The 16,720-nt window shown below is 45.7% G+C and overlaps 3 non-coding genes and 1 pseudogene across 3 annotated transcripts; all 4 read left to right on the forward strand.

Moving 5' to 3' along the window:
* The first annotated feature begins 3,280 nt into the window (after positions 1-3,280).
* LOC149336349 (U6 spliceosomal RNA) lies at positions 3,281-3,383 on the forward strand. Its single transcript, XR_016284675.1, has one exon. It is a non-coding gene; the product is annotated as a U6 spliceosomal RNA (small nuclear RNA).
* Positions 3,384-5,983: 2,600 nt separating this feature from the next.
* Positions 5,984-6,086, forward strand: LOC149336350 (U6 spliceosomal RNA). The gene has a single exon (XR_016284676.1). It is a non-coding gene; the product is annotated as a U6 spliceosomal RNA (small nuclear RNA).
* A 6,100-nt stretch (positions 6,087-12,186) lies between these two features.
* Positions 12,187-12,281, forward strand: LOC149336351 (U6 spliceosomal RNA; annotated as a pseudogene).
* A 3,153-nt stretch (positions 12,282-15,434) lies between these two features.
* Positions 15,435-15,537, forward strand: LOC149336352 (U6 spliceosomal RNA). Its single transcript, XR_016284677.1, has one exon. It is a non-coding gene; the product is annotated as a U6 spliceosomal RNA (small nuclear RNA).
* The last annotated feature ends 1,183 nt before the right edge of the window (positions 15,538-16,720 follow it).

Here is a 16,720-nt window from a genome sequence, read left to right on the forward strand (position 1 = left end):
CACAGCGCCGAGGATAATCGCGTTATCAAAATTCTAAAAATGAATATGGACATTACTTACGGTGGGCTACATGCCTCTCAATAATTAAGGAGCCCAACGGTAATAGTTTAAAAGTTAACTATTAAACATTAGTTAACAAGCCTGCTAGTTCGCACGTATTAGCTGCATTATGTTGTACTACACCACTGACAATGCTATGCCAGAAAAAGCGCGCATCTAATTCAAATAGCTTATTTTTAAAAATTGCAGAAAGTCTTAGGTGAAACACCCTAGCTGTATGTTGTATCATTACATGTGCAACTTTCTCGGACAGAAATTTTAAAATTGGAAAATTGTAAGACACTGTTATGGAAATATTGAAGGTAATGTTCCATTCTTTTCATATGCAGCTAAATCTTTCTTTAAAGTGTTTCCACGGATCGCAATCAAACAGTTAATAGAAAAAAACTAAAACTGCCATCGGGTGACCTCTGGATATATTGATTGTTATAAATAAACATTCCATTCTACGAAAAAAACTGAGTTCATAAACGGTTCCCCGCTGAAAAATGCTTCTGTCCAGAAATGCTGGGTATGGTTTTAACGTAGGCATGGAGAATGGGGGTGCCAATTTTGTCCGGTGTTGTTCCCTGCCACCCAGAGGAGAGGAACTTGGTTAAAAGCAGTTTCAAAAATGTTCGGTAATGGACAGGCACTGAATGCTTCAATATCTTGCGCTGACAAACACTTCAGCAGCATTCTCCATGTACACGAAGCCGCTGAACCCGAAAGGTGTTCAAACTATGAACTATTGGATAGCCGAATAACACGTGTTAGTGCGGCTCTGTGACCAAAACCTGCTATAGGCACCCTGCACCCGCCAGGCACCGCCACCGTCGAGGCTGCGTTCAGCTCCCCCGCGCGGCCAGTTCCTCGTCCCTGTCAGGAAGGCTCGCCCCGCGACTTCGAAGAGATGGCGTCTGCTAGCGGCTGCCGCTGTTCGTAGAAGCGGGATTTCGACCTATTCTTTCATAAGGCTGAAAAATTCTTTCGAGGAGCGAACGTCAGGAAAGGAACGAAGCTTTCTGAAGCAGGCCATGTACACAATGTGAAAGAGGTGGTGTCGTGCGACGGGAGCGAAGTAGCAGCCCGGTGCATTGCGCAGACAAGCATCACTGCGCCACCGAAAACGATCAAATCAACGCTAAGAAATATTTCTATCTAATGTCTGTCAGCGCTGCACTCTCATTCAGTTTTTTTCATGAAGCTATCTTCCAGTAGACAGCTTGTTGCCGCGGGCTGCAGTTGCAAGGTAGGCAAACGTTAACACGCTGCTGCCGTTGCTTTGTTTTTGGAGCGGTGTGAAACGCTCTCCAAAACAAGCCGCCCGCAAGCATGGGGTGTCTTGCATTTAAAAAGGCTTACTCGAAACTTTCAAAGCCTGCCAGGCGGCATAACATTGAAGGTAATTAGAAAACTCAAGCTTTTGAGCGAACGGCGCAAACCTGACTTCATAACATTCTCGTTTGCGCACCTTCGGTGTTCGATGTGGAATACCCTGTCCAAACTACGCCTTGAAATGATGTGCCCATTGCGTAATCTGCCACTCATATTTTTTCATTTTTTCAGCAACTGTCAGGTCATTATCGCTGCAACACGTGCGCCAGCATTTTGATGATATGAAATGTCTAATGAACGAGCTTTTGCAAGCAGAAGAGAAATGCAAGCTGCGGCGAAGCGCCTGTGCGCACTGAAACTCCTGCGGAAAACAAAACTTTTCGACTGGGATTCTCCAAAAAAAGAGTATCCCGGCCATTTCATGGAGGATTCTTGCAGAAAGCTTGTGCTCAAAAAGCGGAATTTCATTGCAAGGCTTGTTTAATGTCTACGTATTTAGCAAAAGACTCTTCGACATTAGAATATATTATTATTGTACTAAATTATCACCCAGTCGTTCAGACGTAGAGGCAAAGATTTATCAGGAGCATGTTGCCGTTGCCCCTGAAAACTTGCCTTTACTGTCGAAAAAGACGCTGGACGACAAGGCGCAGTGAAAGCGAGCAAGGATTCTGCGCATAGCTAGAACTAAGGTAAACGATTCTTTGCAGCGCAAAATTTGGGCTCCTTCCTAAGGTGTGACTGCGGGCGAGTTTCGGCGAGGTTTTTTAAGCTCACTTATTGTTGACAGCCAAGCCAATGACCGGAAATCGTGGGTGCAAGAAGAGGGAAGGATTCTCAGAGAGCCATTAGCATTCCTCCCAGTCTGCTGATTTTTCCATGACTCAAAAACCTGTCTAGGAGGTAATGCACGAGTCAAGCAAGCGTATTCCGTACGGGTTTGACCATTGTTTGACCAGAAACAGCGCGCGCGTGTTGCCCGTCGCGAAGGGTGGGCCGTCTCCCAATGTCGCGTTGGAAATCCATAAAACCTTGTCCGAGGCGAATTTATATACGTATTATTGCATCCTACAACACAGCAGTGTGTCCTGCTGTTGTTATGTGCCATTTTGTGCTCAGGAAGGAGGCACACAACCGCTTCGCGACAGCGCGCGCAACACAGCGGGAGCTGTCTGACTGCCCCCGCCTTCCTGACAGGGACGCGCCCGCTGCCGCCAGTGGCGCGCGCGTCGCACTGGAGTTAGATGCGCAGGGTGCAGATCGACACCCGGTTATCGACTCATCTGCCGAGGCTGATACATATATTTAGGCAGAAAAACAGTTTTCGTTCCGACTGGGAGGACCTGCACCCTTGTTTTGGCCTCATTCGCTAAACGACAACCTGTCATAATTTATAGTGAGCGTTAAATTGGACCGCTTGCTCGACTTGTCTCAAGCCCGCCGCGGTCTACAGGGCTTCTCCGTAATGACAAGGTTTTTTTTTTTCCTACTAATAAAAACATACTGAACAACAACGAAGCACAGAAAGAAGAAGATTCCCTTCTGGCGGCAGAGGTGCCAGAACACCGCGATATCTGATTTTAAATTTACGCGGGCAATATATTAGTCGCAAGGATGTCCGCGAGATGGCGGTAGAGAAGCAAGGCATTGTGGTGAAGCCATCAAGACGCTTTCTTCTCCTTTTGAAACACTCAAAACATAAATAATGGAGAGGTAACGCGTGGAATTTAAAATGTTGATAAACAAGTTTGTGTACAAGGCGCGAAAATTGCCAACTATTTTGTATTGAATGCTAGGTTTTGAGGTATTATTTTCCTATTTTAAAATATTCACCAAAGCCAACTGTTACAGGTATGTCTCTAAATATCGTGGCTATATATACCGGAAGGAAAGGCACCGTGTTGTACTTCCAAAGTACATATACTAAAATTGGAACGATACAGAGAAGATTAGCATGGCCCCTGCGCAAGGATGACACGCAAAATCGTGAAGCGTTCCACATTTTTTTTTTCTTTTCCATCCTTTCGCAACACGATTAAATCGCACATTTCGAATGTCTTGTCCCCTGTGTTCGAGGTGTGGAACTGATGTAAGGGCACCTCCACACTACTAAATCCAAGACAACTTCGATAAATTAGTTACGGTTCCTGAGCACTACGAAAAGCTTTTAATTTTTCAGTTCTGTGCGCCAATATTTAAAAGTTATCTAGCCCAGCGAACGTTCCGTTTTTGGCGACACATTTGCGAATTTTTTTCCTTGTTACTAATATTTCTGCGAACAAAAAAGATCGCTCAAATTCCTACCATCGTACGACTGAAAACTGGAAGAAATTTTTCTTGCAAACAAAAAGATCGGTCAAATATTCCCATCGAGTTGTGATTCAGCAGATTCATATATCGAGACAAAGAACGTGACGGAGTGGCAGATCATAGGATCCGGACCGACCTCCGCTGACAGGTAAGGTGCATTGCATTCTCTATTTATAAGCTTGCGAACCAACCACTGTACTTCAAAATGCTATGTTTTTGATCAACATTCTTACAAAAAGTTCTCAATATTGAGCTCAAGGCTTAAAGTTGTGAAATTTTCGTGTTATAGTAAACAGAATTGTTTACTCAAAACAGCAATAACTTAAAGCTTTATATTAAAGTAATTTCCTTTTATGGACGGAAAGAGGCCAGGCCGCGTGAACTACCCAAAAATTAGGGTTGCCAGTTGCTTTTCGTATGTATAGCTAGAGGATGGACTTTTCGGTCTTATTTTCGAAAAGTTAGTGGAAGAGAATACCAACACGTACTCAAGCTCGAACAGAGTCTACGCAATCAACATAGGAGAACATGGAGCCATTCGGGAGAAGGCGGAAATGGAAATGTAAAGGATGGAAGTGAAAACTGAGCTAATGTTGGAATGAGCGGTGGGATGAAATTAATGCTGCCCAGCTCAACGTTACGTCCTGCTTAGACCTCAAATGCCTGATAGTTCAATTGGAGCTCGAAGAAGATCCAACGGACCCTCAATTTTAAGTCAAATAAAGGATAATCATCACGGAGGAGTTTCTTTCCGGCGCTATTTCAGAACGCAAGTTTAGTTAGTTTCTTTTTTTTTTTTTGACGAATATATTGGACCCTTGTCACATGTAGCTAATATTCGCTTGTTAGGAAGACCAGTTTATGGTCATTTTAGAGTAGTGGTTGCAATGTGAAAAAATAAAATCGGAGCCTGGAAGTTAATTGACCGGGCCATAGAACAAAAACGTAAATAAAGTTCTGATTCTGGAAACTGGGTTGCTCAAGAACTAAAATAAACTGGAAAAAAATTAAAAGCCTCATACCACATAGAGACGAGTGACAAGCATACACATGACTTGCTTAGGGAAGTGGAACCAGATCTTTGTCTCAATATTAGAATAAACATCTGCTTCTACCAGCTAGCAGCTACCAGAAATTACAAAGGGTTAAATAACATGGAGTTTTCATCAGCGCCTAATGCATTCTTGGTATAACTTTCTATGAACACCGTCTGACCGCCTGTCCTGATCGTTACCCAAAAAGACGAAGTGAGTTCTGCTAAAACCAGTTTTAAAGTTTTCTAGTTTCGTTTCCTCAGGCAAGTCCTATAGGCAATGCTTTCGTTCCTAGCGTAACAACCAAGACAGCACCGAACATTAAAATAATGCCACAAAATTGTTACGTGAATCGTAATAAGGTTCCATATGCTGTGAAGCAACGTTATTGTAATGCTAAAAATTAACAAATAGCGTTGTTCACTGCCATTCAGAAGACAGCAACTTGGTTAAAAGCAGTTTCAAAAACGGTCGGCAATGCATAGGCACTGAATGCTTCAATATCTTGCGCCGTCGCAAGACTTTGGCAGCATTTGCGAAGCCGCTGAACTGGAAGATGTTCAAACTATGAGCTATTAATAGACGAACAATACGTGTGAGGTGGCTCTGTGAGCAAACCTGCTACATTAACCGCACGGCAGACCGGCACCCGGTTATCGACTCATCTGACGAGGCTGACGCGCATATTTAGTTTGTAAGGCAGTTTTCATTCCGACTGGGAAGAGCTGCACCCTTGTTTTGAACTCATTGGCTAAATGACAACCCCCGTTGTCATAATTTAGTGAGCGTTAAATTGGAACGCTTGCTCGACTTGTGTAAAGTTCGCCGCGGTCTACAAGGCGTCTCCGTAATAAAAACTTACTGAGTAACAACGAAGCACAGAAATAAGAGGAGTCCCTTCTGGCGGCAGAGGTACCAGAACACCGCAACATCTGTTTTTAAATTTCCGCGGGCAGCATATGAGTCGCAGGAATGTCCGCGAGATGGCGGCAAAGAAGCAATGCATTGTGGTGAAGCCATCAAGACGCTTTATTCTCCTTTTGAAACACTCAAAACATAAATAATGGAGAGATAGTGCGTGTAATTTAAAAACTTAATAAACAATTCTATGTGCAAGATGCGAAAATTGCCAACTATTTTGTACTGAATGCTAGGTTTCGAGGTATTATTTTCTGATTTTAAAATATTCACCAAAGGCAACTGTTACAAGGTTTGTCTCTTGGTATGCTGCCTATATATACCCGTAGGACAGTCGATGCGTTGTACTTCCAAAGTACATATACTAAAATTGGAACGATACAGAGAAGATTAGCATGGCCCCTGCGCAAGGATGACACGCAAAATCGTGAAGCGTTCCACATTTTTTTTTTCTTTTCCATCCCTTTGCAACACGATTAAATCGCATATTTATAATGTCTTGCCCATGTGCTCGAGATGTGAGAGAGCGGATAAACAAGTTTTATTTATAGTCTTTGAAGAGGAAGGCTCCCTTCTGGCGCAGGTGGTCACCAGTCGCTTGGTGGCCTTGATCTCTTGGATTTCGGTGACCTGGTCAGCGCTCTCTGTGAGCAACTTCTGCTGCTACAGGTCCGAGCTGCGCAGCGCGGTCTCCCACTGCTCGTCTGTGGTTATTCCGTTTAAAGGGCTTTTATTGCAGGCCCACATGATGTGGTTAAGGTTAGCATACTCTCCACAACATTTGCATTCAGTATTGTGGGGCATGGGAATGTGCGCGTTTGGAGCTGCCTGAGAGTGGTTGCTTGCCCTTGCGCGAGCGTGGGGTTGGGAGGGGGATATTGCAATCTGCTCCTTTGATAGAAAGTCGTGATTTCACAAACCGATGTAAGGGCACATCCACACTGGCGAATCCATGACAATTTCGGTCAGTTAGTTGCGGTTCCTGCGAACTACGAAAAGCTGCGACTTTCGCGACACGCGCACGTGTGAATTCGCCGCAAGCAGAGCGCCTAAACCGTAACAGCTGCGAGATTCTCTAGGCTTCATGGTTCAAAATCCTGCGACTCCTAAACATAAATAAGCCTAGACCGAATTCTTCCGTTCTGTGCGCCAATTATTGGCGATAAAAGTTACCTAGCCCAGCAAAATTTCGTTTTTGGCGACACATTTGCGATTTTTTTTTTTGCTACAAATATTTCTGCGAAGAAAAAGATCGGTAAAATACTCCCATCGAGTTCTGATTCAGCAGCGACTCATAAACATAAATAAACCTAAAACGAATTTTTTTTTTTGTTGCAAACAAAAAGATCGGTCAGATACTCCCGTCGAGTTGTCATCCAGCAACGACTTGTAAATAGAAATAAACCTAGAACGAATGTTTCTGCGAACAAAAAGATTGGTCAAATACTCCCATCGAGATGTGATTCAGCAGATTCCTATATCGAGACAAAGAGCGTGACGGCGAGGCAGCTCATGGGCTCCGGACCGACCTCGGCTGGCAGGTGACAAGCTTTGCATTCTCTATTTATAACCTTGCGAAGCAACCACTACACTCCAAAACGCTATGTTTTTAATCAACATTAATTCTTACAAAAATTTCCCAATATTGTGCCCAAAGCTTAAACGTGTAAAATTTTCGTGCTATAGTCAAGGGCGTCCGCAGAATTTTTTGCAGGGGGGGGCTCCATTGGTTCTTGGCGCCGGAGGGGGGGGGGGGGGGGGGTATGTTCGTAGCAAAAAGGCGCTATTTGCGGAGTAAATTCATTTATTTATATATAAATAAAAAAGCGTGGCTAGGAGAGGTATATTGGAGTTTATCAACGAAGAAACAATTAAAATTACTAAAAAATGCAAAAAGATACTGTCACTTCGTGGATAAGAGTGCTCAGTCTTGCTGCATACGGGTTCTCGACTCACCCGGATTGATGACCAGCACACAGCACAATATGTTTACAAACACGCAACTACAGTCCCTCGTCAGTCTTCCTTGAACAGCAACTGTAGGCGCCTCGGATTTTTCCGGGCGAATTGCGTAATTACACGGGTGATAAATTCATTTCCGTGCTTCATTACACGCTCTCGGTGCACACTCATCATACACATTGATTGGAAAAACGGTTGAACGCGTATGGTGAAATTAAAAGATGACTATATATACAACGAAAACTTATTTACAAGATAAATGCACGCTCGCCGCTTCATACACCTCGCTCCATCTTGCTCGCGCATCCGCACAGTCGAGCAACCGCACACACACTGCTCGCCGATCGTCGTTTTCTCGTCCGCTGTCGTAGTTGTTCTCACCTTCGTTGACAACCGGCCACTGAAGACACCGAAGCACAAACACAGAGGCGCGCACACGTGCTAGGGAATATCCCCGAATGCGCACTTTGAGGGTGAAAGGAACGCCGCGCGACTTCCGAGGGGAAGGGACACTCGCCACTCCGGTCGGAAAATTTGTTTGTATTTTTATGGGGTTCAGAGCCCCAAAACGACTCAGGCTATGAGGGACGGAGTAGTACAGAGTTCCGGATAATGTCGACCACCTGGGTCTCTTTACCATGTACTGACATTGCACAGTACATGGGCCCTGTTGGGATTTGAGGCCCAGCCAGAGGTGACAGGCGAGCCAGGCAGGCGCCATCGGGCTGCGTTGACCAAAGGCGCTGGTTTTCGGAGAAGACGCAAGGAACGCTGGTGTGGGGGCGCCTCCGGAGACTGCGTCGCCGTGAACAAAAGCAGCTAATCCCCTTTGCCGAAGATTCTGAAAGCGGCGCTTCTACCGAACTGCGCTCTCCCGTATCGGAGGAGACAGTGAGCGGCGGCGGCGCCAACACATCGCCCCCGCTTGCCCCTGAGCAGCCCGACAAAGCGGGGGTGGACACGGCTGATTTGTCCCTCCCTCCTAAAGAATTCATCGGTGGCCGGCGAGCGACGAAGGCGAGAACAACATGCCCTGTGCACTGTCTGCCTCCATGTCGCTATCTCTCTAGAGATCAAAGAAACAGACACCCATCTCAAGACGGCTCGAAATACATGCTCGCCGGTGCCGCTGCATGTGTGCAACAGGTCGCCCTTTTGTAGAACTAACGATGGCGTGGTTTGAAAACGGCGGGTCGGCGCGCGCCCGAACGCGGCATTTCGCAGATGTGCCCCAAAGCGTGGAAGCGGGGCTGCTTTTACCCTTTTGGCTGAGCGCACCACTGCCCCTGGCGTGCGGCCATCACTCACGGTTCGAGTGAGTGATTTTCCAGGGGGGTGCAGCCGCCCCCCCTTGCCCCCCCCTCCGGACGCCCATGGCTATAGTAAACAGAATCGTTTACTCAGAATCGCAATAACTTAAATCTTTATATCAAAGTAACCTCATTTTATAGACGCAAAGAGGTCTGGCCGCGTGAAAAAGCCAAAAGATAGGGTTGCCAGTTGCTTTTGGGGTTGTTGTGCCTGAACCCTCGTGGCGTCTGGCCTGTCTGGGAACCAGACCTGTGCGCCCGCCGACGCGCAAAGCAGGCCCGGACTCGCCGCCATGGCACGGCTTGCAACGAGCCATCCTGGCTGGCCGGCGCAGACCCTTCCTCCTCCTCCTCCTCCTCACTAGCGTCGGATCGAGCCAATCCGAGCGGTGGCCTGTGGCGTGACCTTATCGGAGCAGAGGAACGCCTGGTGCAGAGGAACGCAACGGTCACCGGCGGCTATAAGAAGAGAGCCACACTGAGACGCGGTAGCAGACGGGCAGCATACACGCCATCGTGCCAGAGAGGCGCTCTCCGCTGGGCCTCGTCCAAGCCCGTTGTGCTCACGGCCCTTGTACATATCTTGTAAAAAGCCTTGTGAATATTGTACATAAACGTCAGTTCACTAACCGTCGCATCGACCGTTCATCGCTCAGGTCTGCTGAACAGAGGCAGCAGACTGAGACGCTCCAAGTCGCAACAGTGGTGGCAGCGGTGGGATGCCCAAGCCCCAACAGTGGTGACTAGGGTGGGGTGCCAAAGGTGCAACAGTGGTGGCAGCGGTGGGATAGTCAGTCCCAACAGTGGTGGCAGCGGAGGGATGCCCAAGTCCTAACAGTGGTGACTAGGGTGGGGTGCCAAAGGCGCAACAGTGGTGGCAGCGGTGGGATAGTCAGTCCCAACAGTGGTGGCAGCGGAGGGATGCCCAAGTCCCAACAGTGGTGACTAGGGTGGGGTGCCAAAGGCGCAACAGTGGTGGCAGCGGTGGGATAGTCAGTCCCAACAGTGGTGGCAGCGGTGGGATAGTCAGTCCCAACAGTGGTGGCAGGGGAGGGATGCCCAAGTCCCAACAGTGGTGACTAGGGTGGGGTGCCAAAGGCGCAACAGTGGTGGCAGCGGTGGGATAGTCAGTCCCAACAGTGGTGGCAGCGGAGGGATGCCCAAGTCCCAACAGTGGTGACTAGGGTGGGGTGCCAAAGGCGCAACAGTGGTGGCAGCGGTGGGATAGTCAGTCCCAACAGTGGTGGCAGCGGAGGGATGCCCAAGTCCCAACAGTGGTGACTAGGGTGGGGTGCCAAAGGCGCAACAGGGTGTATAGCTAGAGGATGGACTTTTCGGTCTTATTTTCGAAACGTTGGTGGAAGAGAATGCCAAAACGAACTCAAGCTCCACCAGTGTTCACGCAATCAACCCCGGAGAACATGGAGCCATGCAGGATAAGGCCACAACAGGGAAATGGAAAGGTTAGAACTGAAGACTGAGCCAACGTTGGACTGAGCGGTGGGAGGAAATTAATGCTGCCCAGCTCAACGGTCCGTCAAGCTTAGACCTGAAATGCCCGAAAGTTCAGTAGGAGCTGCAAAAAGATCCAACGGACCCTCAGTGTTGTCCAATAAGGGATGATCATCATGGAGGACTTTTTTTTTCCGGCGCTATTTCAGAACACAATTTTAGTTTTTTTTTGTGACGAATGTACTGGACCGCTGTGAGCTCGAAAGTCATATGTAGCTAACTTTCGCTTGTTACGAAGATCAGTTTATGGTCATTTTAGAGCAGTGGTTGCAATACGAATTACTAAAATCGGAGCATGGTAGTTATTTGATCGCGCCTTAGAACAAAAAACGTAAATAAAGTTCTGATTCTGGAAACTGGGTTTCACAAGAGCTAAAGTAAATATAAAAAAAGAAAGCTACGTACTACACGGAGGCGAGCGACAACCATACGTATGACTCATTTAGGCAAGTGGAACCAGATCTTTGTCTTGATGTTAGAATAAACATCTGCTTCTACCGGCTACCAGCTTCCAGAAGTTGCGAAGCGTAATATATGTCATGTAGTTGGCCTCAGCGCCTAATGCATTCTTGATATAACTTTCTATGAACACCGTCTGACCGTCTGTCCTGATAGTTACCCGGAAAGACGCAGAGAGTTCTGCGAAAATCAGTTTTAAAGTTTGCTGGCTTCGTTTCCTCAGGCAAGTCCTACAGGCAATGCTTCCGTTCCTAGCGTAACAACCCAGACAGCACCAAACATTAAAACAATGCCATAAAATTGTTACGTGAGTCGTAATAAGGTCCCATATGTAATTAAACGTTATTGTAATGCTAAAAATTAACAAATAGCGTTAAATGTAGCATTATAATCATTAGCTTTAACGTAGGCACGGGGAATTGGGGTGCCCATTTTGTCCGGTGGTGTTGCTTGCCAGAAAACAGGAACTTGGTTAAAAGCAGTTTCAAAAATATTCGGTAATGAACAGGCACTGAATGCTTCAATATCTTTCGCCGTCGCAGAATTTGGCAGCATTCGCGAAGCCGATGATCCGGAAGATGTTCAAACTATGCGCTATTAAATAGACGAACAATACGTGTGAGTGCCGATCTGTGAGCAAAACCTGCTACATTAACCGCACGGCAGATCGGAACCCAGTTATTGACTCATCTGGCGAGGCTGACACTTATATTTAGGTTGAAAAACAGTTTTCGTTCCGACTGGGAAGAGTTGCACCCTTGTTTTGACCTCATTGTCTAAACGACAACCCCAGTTGTCATAATTTAGTGAGCGTTAAATTGTACCGCTTGCTCGACTTGTCTAACGCTCGCCGCTGTCTACAAGGCCTCTCCGTAATCGCAAGGTTTTTTTTTTTTTTACTAATAAAAACTAACTGAACAACAACGAAGCACAGAAATGAGACGATTCCCTTTTGGCGGCAGAACACCCTGACATCTGTTTTTAAATTTACGCGGGCAGTATATGAGTCGCAAGGATGTCCGCGAGATGGCGGCAGAGAAGCAATGCATTGTGGTGAAGCCATTAAGACGCTTTCTTCTCCTTTTGAAACACTAAAAACATAAATAATGGAGGGATAGTGCATGGAATTGAAAATGTTAATGAACAATTTTATGTGCAAGATGCGAAAATTGCCAACTATTTGGTATTGAATGCTAGATTTTGATACATTATTTTCCTATTTTTAAATATTCACCAAAGCCAACTGTTACAGGTTTGTCCCTACGTATGGTGGCTATATATACCGGAAGGAAAGGTAGCGTGTTGAACTTCCAAAGTACATATACTAAAATTGGAACGAAGATTAGCATGGCCCCTGCGCAAGGATGACACGCAAAATCGTGAAGCGTTCCACATTTTTTTTTTTTGATTGGCACCACGATTAAATCGCCCATTTCGAATGTCTTGCCCCATGTGCTCGAAATCTGAGATAGAGAATAAACTTTTATTATAGAGTTTCTGTGGCGCAGGCGGGCTAGTGTCGCTTGGTGGCCTTGATCTCTTCGATCTCGGCGACCTGGTCAGCGCTCTCTGTGAGCAACTTTTGTTGCCACAGGTCCGAGCTGCGCAGCGCGGTCTCCTACTGCTCCCCTGTGGTTATTCCGTTTAAAGGGCTTTTACTGCAGGCCCACATGATGTGGTTAAGGGTAGCATACTCTCCGTAGCTTTTCCATTCTGCAGAGTATATATCTGGATGAATTTTGGCCAGTATTGCGGGGCATGGGAATGTGTGCGTTTGGAGCTGCCTGAGAGTGGTTGCTTGCTCTTGCGCGAGCGTGGGGTTGGGAGGGGGATATTCCAATATGCTCCTCTGATAGGAAGTCGTGATTTCACAAACCGATGTAGGGGCACGTCTACACTGGCGAATCCAAGACAATTTCGGTCAGTTAGTTGCGGTTCCTGAGCACTACGAAAAGCTGCGACTTTCGCGACCCGCACGTGTGAATCCGCCGTAACCAGGGCGCCTAAATCGTAACAGCTGTGAAACCCCCTAGGCTTCATGGTTCAAAATCCTGCGACTCCTAAACATAAATAAGCCTAGACCGAATTCTTCCGTTCTGTGCGCCAATTACTTAGCCCAGCAAAATTTCGTTTTTGGCGACACATTTGCGATTTTTTTTTTACTTGCTACTAATATTTCTGCGAACAAAAAGATCGGTAAAATACTCCCATCGAGTTCTGATTCAGCAGCGACTCAAAACATAAATAAACTAGACTTTTTTTTTTAAACAAAAAGATCGGTCAAATACTCGCATCGCGTTGTGATTCAGCAGATTCCTATATCGAGAAAAAGAACGTGACGGAGTGGCAGCTCATGGGTTCCGGACCGACCTGCGCTGACAGGTGAGAAGCATTGCATTCTCAATTTATAAGCTTGCGAACCAACCACTATACTTTAAATGGCTATGTTTTTGATCAACATTCTTACAAAAGCTTCTCAATATTGTGCTCAAATCTTAAAGATGTGAAATTTTCGTGTTATAGTAAACAGAATTGTTTACTCAAAATAGCAATAACTTAAAGATTTATATTAAAGTAATCTCATTTTTAGACGCAAAGAAGTCTGGCAGCGTTGCCAGTTTTTTTGGGGTGTATAGCTAGAGATGCACCTTTCGGTCTTATTTTCGAAAAGTTGGTGGAAGAGACGCCAACACGTACTCAAGCTCCACCAGAGTTCACGCAATCAACCCTGGAGATAATGGAGCCATGAAGGAGAAGGCCACAACAGGGAAATGGAAAGGATAGAACTGAAGACTGAGCCAACGTTGGACTGAGCGGTGGGAGGAAATTAATGCTGCCCAGCTCAACGGTCCATCAAGCTTAGACCTGAAATGCCTGAAAGTTCAATAGGAGCTGCAAAAAGATCCAACGGACCCTCAGTGTCGCCCAATAAGGGATTATCATCATGGAGGACTTATTTTTCCGACGCTATTTCAGAACACAATTTTAGTTGTTGTTTTTTGTGTACTAGACAGCTGTGAGCCCAAAAGTCACATGTAGCTAATCTTCGCTTTTGTTAGGAAGATCAGTTTATGGTCATATCTGATAGCAGTGGTTGCAATATGAAATACTAAAATCGGAGCATGGAAGTTAATTGATCGGGCCATAGAACAAAAACGTAAATAAAGTTCTGATTCTGGAAAGTGGGTTGCTCAAGAACTAAAATAAACAAAAAAAAAACTGAAAGCCACATACTACATAGAGGTGAGCGACACGCATACACTTGACTCTGGCGAGTGGTACCAGATCGTTGCCTTAATATTAGAACAAACACCTGTTTCTACCAGCTACCAGCTACAAGAAATTGCAAAGGCTAAAATAACATGGAGTTGGCCTCAGCGCCTAATGTATTCTTGGTATAACTTTCTATGAACGGCGTCTGTCCGTCTGTCCTGATCGTTTCCCAAAAAGACCCAGAGAGTTCTGCGAAAATCAGTTTTAAAGTTTTCTGGCTTCGTTTCCTCAGGCAAGACCTACAGGCAACGCTTCCGTTCCTAGCGTAACAACCCAGATAGCACCGAACATTAAAATAATGTCATAAAATTGTTATGTGAGTCGCAGTAAGAATGGAACATTATTGTAATGCTAAAAATTAACAAATAGCGTTATATGTTGTATTATAGGAACTGGGGTGCCCATTTTGTCCGGTGTTGTTGCCTGCTACCCAGAAGACAGGAACTTGGTTAAAAGCAGTTTCAAACATGTTCGGTAATGCACAGGCACTGAATGCTTCAATATCAGGCGCCGTCGAATTGCTTTGGCAGCATTCGCGAAGCTGATGAACCGGGAGATGTTCAAACTATGAGCTATTAATAGACGAACAATACGTGCGAGGTGGCTCTGTGAGCAAAGCCTAGCTGCTACATTAACCGCACGGCAGATCGGCAACCGGTTATCGACTCATCTGGCGAGGCTGACACGTATATTTAGGCTAAAAAACAGTTTTCCTTCCGATTGGGAAGAGCTGCACCCTTGTTTTAACTCCATTGGCTAAACGACAGCCACCGTTGTCATAATTTAGTGAGCGTTAAATTGGATCGCTTGCTCGACTTGTCTAAAGCTCGCCGCGGTCTGCAAGGTTTCCCCGTAATGACACAGTTTTTTTATTTTACTAATAAAAACAGTATGAGCAACGAAGCATCGAAATGAGACGATTCCCTTCTGGCGGCAGAACACCGTGACGTCTGTTTTTAAATTTACGCGGGCAGTATATGAGTCGCAAGGATGTCCGCCAGATGGCGGCAATGAAGTAATGCATTGTAGTGAAGCCATCACGACGCTTTCTTCTGTGTTTGAAAGAATCAAAACATAAATAAAGCAAAGATAATGCATGTAATTAAAAAAATTAACTAACAATGTTATGTGCACGAAGTGAAAATTGCTTACTATTTTGTACTGAATGCTATAATTTGAGGCGTTATTTTCCAATTTTAAAATATTCACCGAAGACAACTGTTGCAGGTTTTTCTCTACCTATTCTGGCTATATATACCGGAAGGAAAGCTAGCGTGTTGTACTTCCAAAGTACATATACTAAAATTGGAACGATACAGAGAAGATTAGCATGGCCCCTGCGCAAGGATGACACGCAAAATCGTGAAGCGTTCCACATTTTTTTTTCTTTTCCATCCCTTTGCAACACGACTAAATTGCACATTTCCAATGTTTTGCCCCGTGTGCTCGAGATGTGAGATAGAGAATAAACTTTATAGAGTCTTTGAAGAGGAAGGCTCCCTTCTGGCGCAGGTGGGCTACTGTCGCTTGGTGGCCTTGATCTCTTGGATCTCGGCGACCTGGTGAGCGCTCAATGTGAGCAACTTTTGCTATCACAGGTCCGAGCTGCGCAGCGCGGTCTCCCACTGCTCCTCTGTGGTTATTCCGCTGAAAGGGTGTTTACGTGCCCACATGGTGTGGTTGAGGTTAGCGTACGCTCCGCAGCTTTTGCATTCTGCATGAATTTTGGCTAGTATTGCGGAGAATGGGAATGTGCGCGTTTGGAGCTGCCTGAGAGTGGTTGCTTGCTCTTGCGCGGGCTTGGGAGGGGGATATTCCAATCTGCTCCTCTGATAGAAAGTCGTGATTTCACAAACCGGTGTAAGGGCACATCCACACTGGCGAATCCAAGACAATTTCGGTCAGTTAGTTGCGGTTCCTGAGCACTACGAAAAGCTGCGACTTTCGCGACCCGCACGTGTGAATCCGCTGCAACCAGGGCGCCTAAATCGTAACACCTGCGAAACTTCCTAGGCTTCATGATTCAAAATCCCGCGACTCCTAAACGTAAATAAGCCTAGAAGGAATTTCTTTCGTTCTGTGCGCCAATTATTGGCGATAAAAGTTACCTAGCCCAGCAAAATTTCGTTTTTGACGACACATTTGCGATTTTTTTTTACTTGCTACTAATAATATTTCTGCGAAGAAAAAGATCGGTGAAATACTCCCTTCGAGTTCTGATTCAGCAGCGACTCACAACATAAAACAGAAATAGTTACAAATATTTCTGCGAACAAAAAGATCGGTCAAATACTCCCATCGAGATGTGATTCAGCAGATTCCTATATCGAGACAAAGAACGTGACGGAGTGGCAGCTCATGGGATCCGGACCGACCTCCGCTGACAGTTGAGAAGCATTGCATTCTGCATTTATAAGCTTCCGAACCAACCACTACACTTCAAAACGCTATGTTTTCAATCAACATTCTTACAAAAGTTTCTTAATATTGTGCCCAAGGCTTAAACATGTAAAACTTTTGTGCTATGGTAAACAGAATTGTTTACTCAAAATAGCAATAACTTAA

Source organism: Amblyomma mixtum, chromosome 7 (genome assembly GCF_055824585.1).
Source record: "Amblyomma mixtum isolate Tamu chromosome 7, ASM5582458v1, whole genome shotgun sequence".
NCBI classification, from domain to species: Eukaryota; Metazoa; Arthropoda; class Arachnida; order Ixodida; family Ixodidae; genus Amblyomma; species Amblyomma mixtum.